The sequence below is a fragment of the Aedes aegypti genome, chromosome 2, assembly GCF_002204515.2.
Source record: "Aedes aegypti strain LVP_AGWG chromosome 2, AaegL5.0 Primary Assembly, whole genome shotgun sequence".
Taxonomy (NCBI): Eukaryota; Metazoa; Arthropoda; class Insecta; order Diptera; family Culicidae; genus Aedes; species Aedes aegypti.
Window position 1 is genome coordinate 368,959,127 of NC_035108.1, and position 14,650 is coordinate 368,973,776.

Sequence of the window (14,650 nt, forward strand, 5' to 3'; positions counted from 1 at the left end):
AATAAGATTATACCTGAGCATGAGCATTAATGATCGTACAATTCGTAGTTATTACTTCGTTATTGACCAGAACAATCTGCACATGGAACCAACAGACGAAGCTTGGGAGTAGCTTACCATCTTCAGTGTACGTTTTCGAGAATCCACATCCTTACGGTCATCGGAGTAGGGAAGGAATGTTAGTGTTACATCCATTGTTACTAAATACCGAGTATACCTCTACATTGGGGTGCGGCTTATTTTTCGAAATATCTCAAAACCAAAAATTCGTTTGCTCCTTCGAATTCAAATCACATAAAAATGGAAAACTTAAAATTTGAGCCAAAAATATTAAGATTTAGAGGTAGCGCAAGCGACTGGAAGGTGAATTGTCAAGTTATAAAATATGACCTTCAGTGAAGCTTTGTTATCTACCAACCAATGTTGAAGCTTTTAGCATCGTTCTTTTTAAAATTAAATTTGTCTTAAATCATAAGAAGTCTTAGTTAAAAGTAGTTTTCTCTTAATTTTTCGTCTTTTTAGCATAGCATAGACTGACTGTACATTAGTGTTGGACAAAATTTAGATTCTCGCTCCAATCCACTTTTTGGATTGCATTTAGGTCCCATAACAACTGTGCAAAATTTAAACTCGATCGGAGAAACTATATTTTAGCGCCAGCCGTTCAAAGTATGTATGGGATTTACTATGGAAAAACTAACTTTTGCAAAGAAAAATCGCCAGAGGTCGCCCATTGACCTCTATAAAAATTCTGAACACAGTCCTCGATAGGTATTTTTACGATGACGAATATTGCCGAAGACCGCGAAACAATCCTACACTTGTAAGAAAAGTTATTCAATGAAAATCTATTGGCAAGGTGACGTTGATTAACACGTAAAGGAATAACAATAATAACAAAATCGGGCAAAATTTCCGAATAGTCTATGCTTAATAACTTTTTTCACAAGCATCGGTTTACTTTGCGGTCTTCGGAAATGTTGTTCATTGTAGAAATACCTATCGAGATCTGTATTCAGAATTTTTATAGAGGCCAATGGGCGACCTCTGGCGATTTTTCTTTGCAAAAGTAAGTTTTCCCATAGTAAATCCCATACAAACTTTGAACGGCAGGCGCTAAAATATAGTTTCTCCGATCGAGCTGAAATTTTGCACAGTTGGTATGGGACCTAAATGCAATCCAAAAAGTGGACTGGAGCGAGAATCTAAATATTTCATATAATCGTATCCCATGTAACCGGTTGGTTCCAATTCTTGGGTTTTTGTGTTTGTATGTTTACGAACATTCACGTTTTTAATTATAAAATACAGTAGGCTACACTTAAGCGAGAATTTGTACCACTGCAGCCAAAATCGACTACGTTACTGAAGGGGTTTTCGATAACTCGCCCAATAGTCGCACAAAAATGGTAGAACGAATGGAAAGAGAAGATGAATCTACTGGGCGCTGTCATCTTCTAAAAATTAGCAATTGGGGAGAGTAATATCAGGCGTCCGTGTGTTAAGACCAGTGACTGTGAAGTGCAGTAAAATTGTTTATCACCCCCCCCCCTTTAACAGGGTGTTGGACAAGGGAACTGCCTCCGTTCAGGACCTCGTATCCGTTTTTAAGAACGGTCAACACACGGCGGCTCGGAAGTCAAGATGGCTTCCGAGCCTAACAGCAAATGATTCGTCCTCGTCCGATTCCGGACAATTCCCTCAGGCCTTCGGCCTTAACCACCAAGGAGGGTCCCTTCTCGGCACGGTCATTCCGGTATCGTCCTGGGCCGTGCCGATTTCGCCTATGAAGGAAGACGCCTGTTCACCGAAACCATCACCGGCAACGTCCGCTGGAACAGTCATTCCGCCATCACCAACCCCGAGCAGCCTCGCTGCGAGTTTCTGGCCACACGGTAGTGCAGGAGCAGCCGTGTGGGCCAACGCGACGTAGAAGAATCAAGAATAGCTGCAGCAGTGAGTACAGTATTTCCCAATGTCTCGCTTACACGCCACATCAATGTTCGACCCACACCCACACGCCACACAAAGGCTTAAATAAATGTTAGAAATGTGAATCTTCTTGTTTTTCATACTTTGTTCGCGAAGCCCCTCCGATTACCCAGTAACATGCCGACCCTGCGACACAGTTCAGGGGTCTCATGTTACTGAGCTAGTTACCCGGGAGTGGTTGGTAGCCACTTGCTCTTAAGGGGTTCACAAGGGAGTCTCGAGGGAGTTATACCCAGGCTACTGTACATGTCAATGGTTGCTACTCCGTGATTGATCGGAACTGGTAAGAATTGCACTACGATCCAAATGAATAAGGGATGGGAGTTTCCGCTTACTCTCGAAGTGCAATTTTAGCAGATCTTATATTATTGATCAATAACGGCGCCGGCCAAGTCCTTACAGTCAGTTGGGATGGGGAAGGAATGTTAGGGTGTAATGATTGTTGCTTCTAGAGACCGAGAATACCTCTGCATCTCCACAATCACCACGGGAAGGGTGTTTATTAGTGAGGGAGGAAAAGATGTGGGAGTCACCTCTGGTCGGTGATGCGATCCATGGACAAGGGGGAAATATACGACTTATAGTGACGAACCATAAATAGTTTGTTTGAAAATTACATATGAGTATTACTGTGCATTTTGTCTCGATATGGTAGAAGTTTTAGAAAATAGTACACATTCACAATGTCGAACAATTCAAAAGATAATTTTTAATAATGTCAAAAAGAGAAAAATATATGTATATTGAAATTGTATAAGAAAAAAGCATAATGCCGACACTTATAGTGACGAACCATACAAAGTTTGTTTTAATATTACATAAAAGTTACGCTTTCAAGAAAAAAATTGTTATCATAAGCATGAAACGAATTCACCAGTTGGTAATCCATTCTCGACTGAACACAAAACAACAAAACTGAACAGCAAAACTTCTTGACGTCCCGAAAACAAACCGTCTTGCTTGGGCCTTCCCAAATACCTACCCAGCAAGACGCTCCAAAACAGGAAAAAAAATTCTCCGGCGACGAAAACACGCGCGAAACCGTGAGCAAAATCTATCGGACGACGCAAAACCGAACTGTCCTGCTTGGGCTTCACGAAGCACTACCCAGCAAGACGCTCCAAAACAGGAAAAAAAAATTCTCCGGCAACGAAAATACGCGCAAAACCGTGAGCAAAATCTATCGGACGACGCAAAACCGAGCTGTCCTGCTTGGGCTTCATGAAGCACTTTTCTCTAAATTTTTCGTCTTTTTACTAAAAAAATCATGTTTGTTTGACCATAACTTCATGAATACTCATTCGATTCCAGATCTTTTTACATGCTTTTGAAGCTTATTTAATTGTTTTCATATTGTGTATACAACGGGTTCACTTAGTAAATTGTTTGACTAAGTTATTTAACAAAAACTACTTAAAAACATGATTTTAAATGAAAAAACAAATCTTATTTCTTCGAATTGTTGATTATTTTTCGCCGGAAATTAAATTTTTGCTGTTTAATTAAAGTTCATTAGGCATCTTATTATAACTTCAAGTTAAAAAACGCATAAATTTTTAAAAATTTCAAAAATATGTTTGTTGTAAATTAATGAATAAGGTACCGCGGGGCAAGTGAGAATCTGGGGTAAGTGGGACGTTCCGTCATAGCTCACTTAGGAAAAATTTTTCATGGGGGTATTCGTCTAGAAAGTTGAAGATACAATGACAAGGTATGTATTAAGTACAAAAAATACTCTTATTTTTATTACCATGTCCTTTATGTAACAGTTGTCAATTCAGCGCCATTTTCAACTTGCTTGATAAATTGTGACACGTTTCACGTTTTGAATTGGCTCGCAAAAAATAAATGTGTTATAAATCGAATATCCATCAGTAAGCTACAATTTTAAGTATTATTACAAGCTACTAACGATAAACCGGTATTTTGTTTTCATTTCATATGAAATGTTTGATGGTCTAACTTACCCTAAAATATGTTCATACTTGGGGTAAGTGGGACCTATCAAAACAAGCACTATAATCAAAACTTTTCCTATATGTTTCAAACATTTTCTCATAGAGTAGCATTGAAACATTCAAACAAATGATTTTTATCAAAAAATATCAATCTTAACTTACGTAATTGCATAAGAGGGAGAAGAAATGTGTAATTCTTCTATTTTTTTTAAACTTTTGAAATACGAATTCAAAAATGAAAAAAGACTGGGATGAAATTTGAAATGCATCATGAGAACGATTGCTTTTTTGTTTTAATTGAACATTATTAGTTATTCCTGCCAAATTTAGTAGTTACGGAAAACAATTCCACCCCATTAAGTGGTTTTCTGCCATGCATATAAATAATAACAGAACATATTACAATTTCGTAAATTATTTAAAGTTTATGTGCTACTTTTAATTAATAACTTATAAATGATATATTTTGAACGCGTTTTATTTCTTTTTTCACTTTTATTGAGGATTTTTCAGTTAATATTAAGTGTGACGTGACATACTTTTAAACGCACGTTTTCTTCCTAAAGCGTTACGTATTTTATGGTTGATCCCTTATGTACATCAAAAATGTACTCAAAATTATATATCTATGATTTATCAATCCTATTATTGTAATGGTTGACATACTGATGTGGATTGACGCATGAAACTGGATGTGTCCCACTTGCCCCATTTGGCGAGGTAACTGCGTCTAATGGCTCATTCTAAAACTTTCTTCTAAAGTTTTCACAATTTCGAACTTATTCGACCAAATTCATGCACACACCAGCAAATGTGTTGCCAAAATGTGATGGTGTTATTGGATTGGAGAAATATTGACATTTCAAAATTTTATTGAACAATTTGTTTGAACTATCGTTTTTTTATGTCCCACTTGCCCCGAGGTACCTTAATTGCTTCTAAGACCTTCCTGAAGGTTTAAGAAATGAGAAGAACCAGTTTCAGCTTAAGTATTAGTGTTTAACTGACAACAAAATTGGAAAATATTATATTTTACGTTGAAAATTCATGTTCTTATTATGTTCCTCTGCATCCCCATGGTTATCACAGGAAGAAGCTACTTTTAGTAGGAAGGATTCACAAGTTACATCATACAGTTTTAATAGATAGCATTTTATAAGTATCTGAAGTAAACACCGACACTATCAGTGTCGACATAAATAAGACATTACGACACTTATGATGACGAACTAATCAATGATTTTTTTTTTTTTTTTATAAATATAATGTCACATAAAATTCACAAAAGAGATCTGCGTTCACATATATAACTCATTTGAAATAGAGGCATGAAACGAGCTCACCAATTTTTTTTTTAGTAGACACTGACACGTTAATGCTTCCAGTGGGCATTTATGCCCTTTGAAGGAAGCACCACACTACACAACGGACTAGCATGCAACGCCCAGTGGCACAGTCGAAAACATTCCTCACGAAAAGTTTACTGGCCTGAGGCGGGAATCGAACCCACACTCCCTAGCACGATGCGGCTAAATGCCTGGTGACACTAACCGCACGGCTACGAAGCCCACAAAAGGATTGATAGGGTAATTGTCAATCACTTTTCACAATTTCATCACCAGCACCCACAAGAATCACAGATTCGCGATACTTCTTTTGCAGCCACACATCACGAACCGGACACTACTGATCTTGATTCAGTCGCTCGTCCTACAGGTATTCGAATTTGAGGAAGACGTAGGATAACCTGTACCAAATAATATTTTCCTTCAGACGGAATTTTAAAAAATCCGGTAAATATTTTCTATAAATTTGAAAAGCCACTGAACAAATCCTTAATTTATTTTGGAAATGTAAAACATTTGTAGCTGAAATTTATATGCGACATTTATTTGGACTGATTTGGGTCATACAGACGTCACATAAGATTTACCGGAGTTATTAGAGTAAGAGGCAGGGATGATCAATACGAAATATCTACGATCACAGTTGTACATGCGATCCAAACTAGATGTTGAAATCTGTATAAATAGATACATAATAAACTAGTGTTACTGAGCGCCATGTGGGTATGAAATAGGCTCTGGAGGCCGACTTCTAATAAAGATGATTCATCTGCAAATGCATATTATGCAATTCGTGTAGTTTTTTGGAATCACCGTTGGACTCCCAATGGTTCAACTGTTGTCATGAAGTTTTAGACAATAATTGTCAATAGGGCCTAGTTCAGGAATTTGATCTCAACCCTTTTTCATAAGATTACATTCCGATCCATCCAAGGAGTTAGGTTTGATTACCATCATATTTTTGTATGATTTTCATTTACAAATCGATAGATTAAAAGCTTTGGTAGAAGACACAAATCCGCAATCCTGAAATTCCGAAAGATCTTTTCATGTAATTCGAAATATTTTTAGCAGTAGAACTAGAGATTTAGACACGATTTATTGACGATTTGCTATGAATTGTAGAGGTACGAAACACTGGAAAAAAAATCTGAAGAAATTTGAAGATCGATTTCTTACGATCATTTTGGAAGAACATCTGGCGAATTTTTCAAAATAATTTCTATTGGCTCAATTGCAGAAAGGATTCCTGGGAAATTAGTACAATTTTTCCGTATAGTGTATTGTTGAATATCTTACAGAGATGAAAAATTTCTACCTACTTTCCGATTGAAGTATCTTGTTATTTTACCATCAATTTGTTCGCTAAAGAATTTTTCACTCCTTTAGACACTTAAATTTACAGTTCAGAGATAATATTACTCTTCAGAATATCAAAAACCAGTTAATGCTTTACTTTTGCTCAGGTTTGAAAAAGAATGTACAAATACACATTATGATTCTTTGTTATCAGATTGCAAAAATAGTGAACTTAGTGACGTTTTAGTGACCAGTTCAAAAAAGTGACTCGTAACCAGCCCTGCAATGGGAGCATATAAATTTTCGAAAAGGCGTCGGAATATTGAGAAAATTTAAAGTATGATGCAAAACAGGAATAATGAACACATCTTGATTACCCACCATTGTAACGATTAAATGTGCAGTAACACATATTGTACAGATTTGAAATAAAAGCATGAAACGAGCTCACCAATTGATCCTTCATCCTTGACTGAGCAGCTTTCAGCTTCACTTAACGCGTACAGACTAACTGAGGAAAAAATCACTCTGATTACACAATACAAAAACGCGGATGACTGAGCTACCACGAAGCACTCCACACTGCCCGGCTAAACGCGAAAATCGAAAAGAATTTGCATTCAAACAGCTCGCGTTCAAAAACTAGGAAGTTTCCATTATTTACCACAAAATGCGCTTACAAAATGATACACCGTTTTATCCAATCACTTACGACGTTTTTGTACCAGTGTAAAATCGACTCAAATAGTGTTTTGTTTTGACTCGTGCTTACGTCGCCTTGTATCTCCATATAACGGAGAACTGATTAAATTTCGAAAGCCGAAAATCTTACTTAGGTTATAATTAAACGTTTTGAAAGTGAAAACCGAATAGGTTCAGAATGAAATGCGTAGAATTTTGTCCGCGGAGTACGATGAATCGATAATGTAAATTCATTTACTATTCGAAGATAAGGCTGTTTGAATAATTCTTCGAGACATGTTGTCGTCCTGGTTAATTAAAAACAAAAAAAGAGACACCGACACGTTCATGCTTCCAGTGGACGATTTGCCCTTTGAAGGAAGCACCACACTAGACAACGGACTAGCATGCAACGCCCAGTGGCACAGTCGAAATACATTCCTGACGAAAAGTTTTCCGGACTGAAGCGGGAATCGAACCCACACCCCTTGACTCGATGCGGCTAAATGGTTGGTAACACTGACATTTGCGAACATTTTCCAACATATGATTGAATAATCCTGGTAATTGAGCACAAAACATGAAGATAATGCCTCAAAAGTCTCGCATAGCTTTTCAAAACGACATATCTAACTTTTCACTCATTTCGAGAGGATCGTAAGAGAAGGTCGGCGACATATGTTTTATCCTAGTAGCAGAATTAAATGGTATAGAAAAAAAATCGATTTTTATTTATGTATAGGTATTCCACTGAACTCGAAGAAATATTGTCATTCAAAATATTTTTTTTAAGTGTACTACGCAAATGTTTGATAAGAACAAATAAATAGTTGTATCATACCTGTGAATATCAGACGTTATGTTCTAGTGGAACTATAAGATAAATTCCTTTTTTTCACCATTGCCATAATTGGTGCTATAACTGCAATTGGTACATCTACCCTACACGGTGGTCGTAGATGTGTGCAAAGAGCACCAATACAGCGTCGAACGCAAAACCTCCAACAATCACAGTCAGTGTGGATTCCGTGCGTCGTTCTCTAGCTCTAGCGGTGGAGCGGCAACTACTAAACCGCAGCACAGCACCGAGCTTGGCCTGACTTCAGGCAGCGCAGGCATCTGTCGTCGGCACTGTTATACGACGGACGGACGATAATCGAAGGCGAGTGCCAGTAGTGTATGGCTGGCTGGCCAACCTACACTTTTGCGTTGGAAGAGCTTCGGAAGCTCGTGCGCTGTTGCCACAGTAGGTGTTCCAAATTGTTGTACTATGTAGGGGTCTCACTGATTTCTTGAACAGTTCTACGGCATCATCTACCTGAATATATTTGATAGGAATAAATTTGAAAGTTAATAATAACAATAAATGAATTTCGGCTCTGTAATGCGTTACTCGCATTTGCCTCAAATAAATGTCTAGTTCCGGTTAAAAAAAAACCATATTGACTTATAAAAATTTAACTGGAACTAGCAATGTAACAATTGTGACATGCATAAAAACGAGTCATTGTTTAATTTGTTATGCTTACATGCGATCCAGTCAGTTTGATTGTTTCGCGAATATAATCATTCATGAAACCTATATCAAATCCCACAAAGTACGATGTACCCCGGATTGGAGGAACGCCTGTGTAATAGCCTGACGGATGGCGATGGAACAAACAGGGGATGTGCTTTGGAAGCGAGCGGGAAGCCCAAGTCTATTATTACAGGCTCTCGAAGAGACTCGTTTCTCTCGCGAATGCTTCCGAAATGAGAAAGGAACGGAGAGCGAAAATTATGATTGGTTGCAGGGTTGAAGTTGAGTATTTGATATTTGAATAATTATAACAGTGCAATATTAAAAGTTTTGGGAAGTTGTTCACTATAGGTAGAAATACAATGTCCTTGGCTAGCGTTTTGTACTGAAAACACAACAGAAGAAATTAATGTGGCTCAGTTATTGATTAAAGAGAAAGTAAACAAAAAGAGCCTCTCTCAATGTGAGATAGGTCCTTTTGAAAAGTTACGCGAGAAATAAATTTTGTACTGATTTCTTCTTCATTTTAATTTCTTCCGTGAAAAATCACCGGAATCCGTAAAATTTCGACGGAATTACGGTGTTTTAAATGCTTTGTTTTTTTTAATTGCTCATTTGCGACATGTTAAATCATAGAGCCTCCGATATTACAGGGTTTTAGCCTTTTTGTATGGCCCAATAAATTAATTACGCCCTCAGAATTACGTTTTTCAGTTCCGTATATCCATAAAATTCAGAAAAAAATGCAATTTCCCTGAGAACTTTGCATCAATCGCTCGAAAATATAAGTTAAAATTCAAGTTATATCTGACGTTCTGTGAAAATTTCATTCAAATCGGTCTATAAATAACTGAGATTCAGCCCACCAAAGTTGACCATTTTGTATGGGAAATCGCAAAAAGATGCAAATGTTTTGTCCAATACTGTATGACCATTTCTATCAAAAAAAATGTCATATTTTTCAAACGTGAACATCTCAAAAAGTGGGAAAAACGGGAATGCAATTTGCGCAGGATGTGAAAGGTATAACTTAGAGGTTCAAATGGTATATTGTATCTCTCGAGGATATTGGAGGATTTACAGTATAATTTTGATGTGAAAACGAACATTTTTTACTGAAAGTTCATGATTTTAGCTGAAATATTGATGTGTGCTGTTGAAAACAAAGTCAAAATAAGAAATCTTCTCATTCGAACATTCATTTTTATACTTTTATCTAATAAACACAAACCATTTGTAATAGAGCTCTATCGCAACTTTGTATTCACGACAATTGTTTTAATGCATCAGTAATAATATGTATGAAATGTATTAAATGGAATAAGCGAGATAATCAGGATACATATCTATGGCAAAACGAAATACTATGAAATGGCTTTTACAATCACATGCTGTTCAATGAAGCTGAACGTTTATATTTTGTAATGTAAACTGATCCAAGCTCAAGCTCATGCTTGTCAAATACAAAATAATTGTTATACAATACCAAAAAGCATTGCCCATTGCGTCGTCTAAATTTATTTTTTTTAGTTAAATTTAATCCCTTTCAACCATACTCAGCCTGTTCATTGGAAATGTACAACAAATGAAAACATTTTTTCGCTAATAATTTGAAACATAAAACAATCAGAATCATATTCCGAACACGCGGATTTTGTATGGCGTGTTGGTTGAAATATTTCACTGATTCATCAATTTTCCAGGAAGTGGCATACAATTTGAACTCAAATTTATTGTGTTTGAACCTATTCTTTACCCTGGGACAAATAAGGACTGTCTAGCTCGATGTCAGATAAACCAGCTTAGATTAAATTATATGCGATTTTTTTATATGAAAAGGATTTATTCGTGCTGTTCGGAATTTGAATCACAGTGATCGAAATATGTGGCAGAATAATCACAACGTTCGGTAATGGAAACAAAATGTTGTTCAATACTTTTACTTAAAACTTACAATAAAGAGATATATTAATATTATTATCATCAATTCAGGTTAAATTTCACGGTTCACGATTAAATTATGCAAAGAAATTCAATGTGTCATAAATATCGGCTGATTTTTGCCCGTTAGTCGCAATTCAAGTCAGCGTAAGCTGCAAGTGTTCGGAATATGAATCTAAACATTACATAAATAAGTATATTTTGCTGAAAAATATTCAGTTGAAGACTATCTTTAGAACTTTGCCGCAATGTTCAATATTTCAACTAAAATTATGAATTTTCAGTCAAATATGTTCGTTTACATATTAAAAATATACTGTAAATCCTCCAATATCCCCGAGAAATACAACATACCGCTTGAACCTCTAAGATATATCTTTCAGATCCTGCGCACATTGCACCCCATATTGACGTTTGAAAAATATTTTTTTTTTACAAAAATGGTCATTTCTCGTAAACGAATAAATGGAATTATTTAATTCTTTTGCTAAAAAGCGCGTTTCAACTAGATCTAAAACTTTGTAGAAGACGTAATTTTGATAGAATTTGAAATAAAAAAGTTATGGGCAATACATCAATTTTTACCCTGCATCATTGAGAACGCCATAGCAAGGGCTACAGTAGACTTACAAGGTTGGCGTATGCGGCAATGCTTAGTCCACAAATATATGTTCACCTGGAGCAGAATTGAAAAAAAATATGATTGCTTCACAAATTCTTGAAATATTCAGCAACTTGACAAGAGGCGAGAAAACATCTCTAGGATAAGACTAAGATTAGAATAATCAATAGGAACATTGTATTTGTGTATGCCTAATGGTACTTTTTCGAATCAAATAATCATTCTCTTGCTAATTTCAGACATCTGAACAACTTTGCAGTCAGACCATAATGTTCTATTTTGAACAGCACAGGTGAAAAACATCACTTTCCGTACACAGCTATGGTTTTGGCGGTGGTCAACTGCGCGACGACTTGAAGATTAACAAAAAATGTTACAATACTTACTTTTAAAATTATGGCTTGTCACTTTTGACCTGTTAGTGTAAATCCAAGTAATCATATTTCATAATACGATAATTATAGCTTGCTTTTAAAAATTCCAGGCAGCATATTTTGGAAAACTTCAAATTCAGATTCATCTCTCGGAACTGGGACCATTCTTCCGATAGATATCCCTTATGTCCTCATTATGTTCTCGTAAACATATGAACTGTTTGTGAAATTTGGAATATTATCAACTTTTTTAATGAGTAAAATATGGATATGAACAGTAAGTATATGCGCAACTTCACAATTTTTTGAATGCATTGAAATATATTGTTTATTCTACTTTCCATTTCCTTTTCAAATTATTCAAATTTTCGCAAAGCCGTAAATGATTTATAATTGTGGGACGAGTGTACATTACATTCACGGCCATGTATTCGGGTTGTCCACTGGTATCGAAATCAAGGTGCAAATTACAACCCTGTCCCCAAATCGACTCACACTGCAGACATTTATTGAACAGGGCAATGTTACCATGGTTTATCATTCTGTACGGTCATCAGGCTCAGTCAGTGCTGCTCAACTATTTTGCCAACAACGCTCATCATTCACCATTGAACGAGGAGATCTCTAATGGTGCAAAACGTCCACAGGACGTTCGTTCGGTAGTTTCCAACAAGCGTATGAGTAGCAATAGGTATTAGTAGACAAAAGCACAGTCCTCGTTGATTCAATCCAACCACCAGCCACCGAACCGAACAACGAATGAGAATAAATCAGAATTAGAGTTCGAAGTCGTAACATGTTTCTATCTGCTTCTTCTTCTTCTTATTTCTGACGTTAAGTCCCAACTGGAACAATGCCTGCTTCTCAGCTAACTGAGAGTTTTCTATGTAATTTATCCAATTTGTATTTATATAGCATGTGAAAAGCACGAGTCCTAAAAAATAACCACGTGAAAAATGGACAACTTCTAATCCCAGAGATATGGACAAAATGCTTTTGTCTGTTTTCAGGCAGTGACCCCACAATTTTAGCATGAAAGTATAAGTCGCTATTTACGTCGATATTCGTGTTGTAGTTGCGAGGCAAGGGTTTGTAACGATAACACCCTGTTTATGATGGGGTTGTCACTGTTGCTGATGATGATCGTCGTCATTGCAGCAATCATTGAAACGCGTGTTGATAGAATCCCAGTTTCATCACCAGTATGTACAGATGAGCACTGGAACAGTTATTCTAAATTATTTACTAGATAAAACATATTTATTGAAACGATTCATGTTTTTATTCGAAGATTCAGTTACACGAATTAAAGGGCGATGTACCAGAAGAATGTCTGAGTACTTACTATGGTTTATCATGATTAAAAAAAATCATCTCGCACATTCCACTAGTAGAAAGCACAGCTCTCCTAGTGTATGAAGATAACTGTCTATCTAGCTGACCGACCGCAAGGAGCCGCATGGTGAATCATTCATCTCGTTTTGTTTTGAAGTTTTGATGCATTACGACGAGTTATCACCTATTGGGAATAGCATGCACAAGCAATGCACGGAGAAATCGGACTACCCAAAATATAAGTTCTTTTTACTCAAATTTGGGTAAACTGTATTAAGTTTTTACCCACGGTTGGGTTGTTTCGCCTCTCTCGCAACTGCAATGTTGCCAAAAACAGAGAGAGACGCAAACACCCATCGTCGAACTTCAATGGAATAAGCCAAATTTAGGTTCTTTCGAGTTTACCCAACATTAAGTTGTTTTAACCCACTACGGAGACTTCGAAAGCTAACGCTGGGTGATTATTTTTCTGCACTGAGTTGTTTTTTTTCGCTGTTGTCAAAGGAGAACTATCTAACGATAGCTATATGTCAATTTACCCAAATTTGGGTTATCTCACGGAAGAGCCGAATTGCGTCAAAAGAAGTCAAAGTTGGGTTGATTTGTGGCTCCGTGTGCACAAGGAAAAGGCCGATACAATAACATTTCTCTGTCTCTGCAGAGAGTCTGTATGGTGGCATGGTGACAGCTCAACAGGCATCAATAGCAAGGCTGGTAGCGAGTCACTTTTTAGTGACTTAGTCACTTTTTTAAGCCATTTCAACTAAAGTCACTTTTTTCGTCGAAAAGTCACTTTTTTCAACTATTTTGAGCTAAATTTTCGAGAGCCTTCGACCTTTACCCTTGCTCCTGCGGGGGCAAGTGATGAGGGCAGTGCGATTACCGAATTATTTCGCGAATCCGGTTAGGTGTGATTATATCATGGATCGCATCACCAAACATTGGTGACTCCCAGATCTCTACCTTATCCCACTAACCCAATATCCTTTCCATGACAACCGTGGAGATGCAAATGTGATCTCGGTCTCTAGTAACAACGGTAGTCACACTAACATTCCTTCCCTTCCCCGATGACCGTAAGGACGTGGCCGGCGCCGTTATTGACTTTTAACTTTGAGCTCTCGATTTGTGCACATTGAAGAATGGTAAGCTAATCCCAAGCCCCATTCATTAATTCCCTTTGCAACTTCGATTGCTCTGGTCAATCACGGAGTAGCAACTACGAATTGTACGGTCATCTATGCTTATGCTTATGCTATTTTAAGCATTTTAAATCGGATCTTCTTTTAATTTAGGCCATTGCCAGATACATGTCAGTATCGAAACATTGGTTCATGGTTTCTTGTGAAAAAAGTTAAGCTCTTTAAATTTCTTCGACCTTGACGCTTGCTCCTGCAGGGGCGGGCGTTGAGGGCAGGATCAAACATGTCACGCGTCGGTCAAGTAATGAAATGAAAATGCGTTGCGGATCGTTAGATGTGTTTGATCTATTGATCACGTCGCTTGCTTTTGCGTGTGCGAGTGATGAACACTTGTTCGGGGTACAATACGATTATGGAATTATATCGCGAATCCGATTAGAA

At 37.0% G+C, this 14,650-nt stretch overlaps 1 protein-coding gene across 2 annotated transcripts in view; it reads right to left on the minus strand.

Moving 5' to 3' along the window:
• Positions 1-14,650, minus strand: part of LOC5575159 (cysteine/serine-rich nuclear protein 1) — a 57,608-nt gene that overhangs the window by 28,502 nt on the left and 14,456 nt on the right. The window contains exon 1 of one of the 2 annotated variants that reach the window (XM_021846605.1): positions 8,118-8,333. The exons of the other annotated variant lie outside the window; for it this stretch is intronic. The gene's annotated coding sequence lies outside the window, so the exon portion shown is untranslated. Of the gene's footprint in view, positions 1-8,117; positions 8,334-14,650 lie in introns of those variants that run through there. 2 annotated transcript variants of the gene reach the window in all.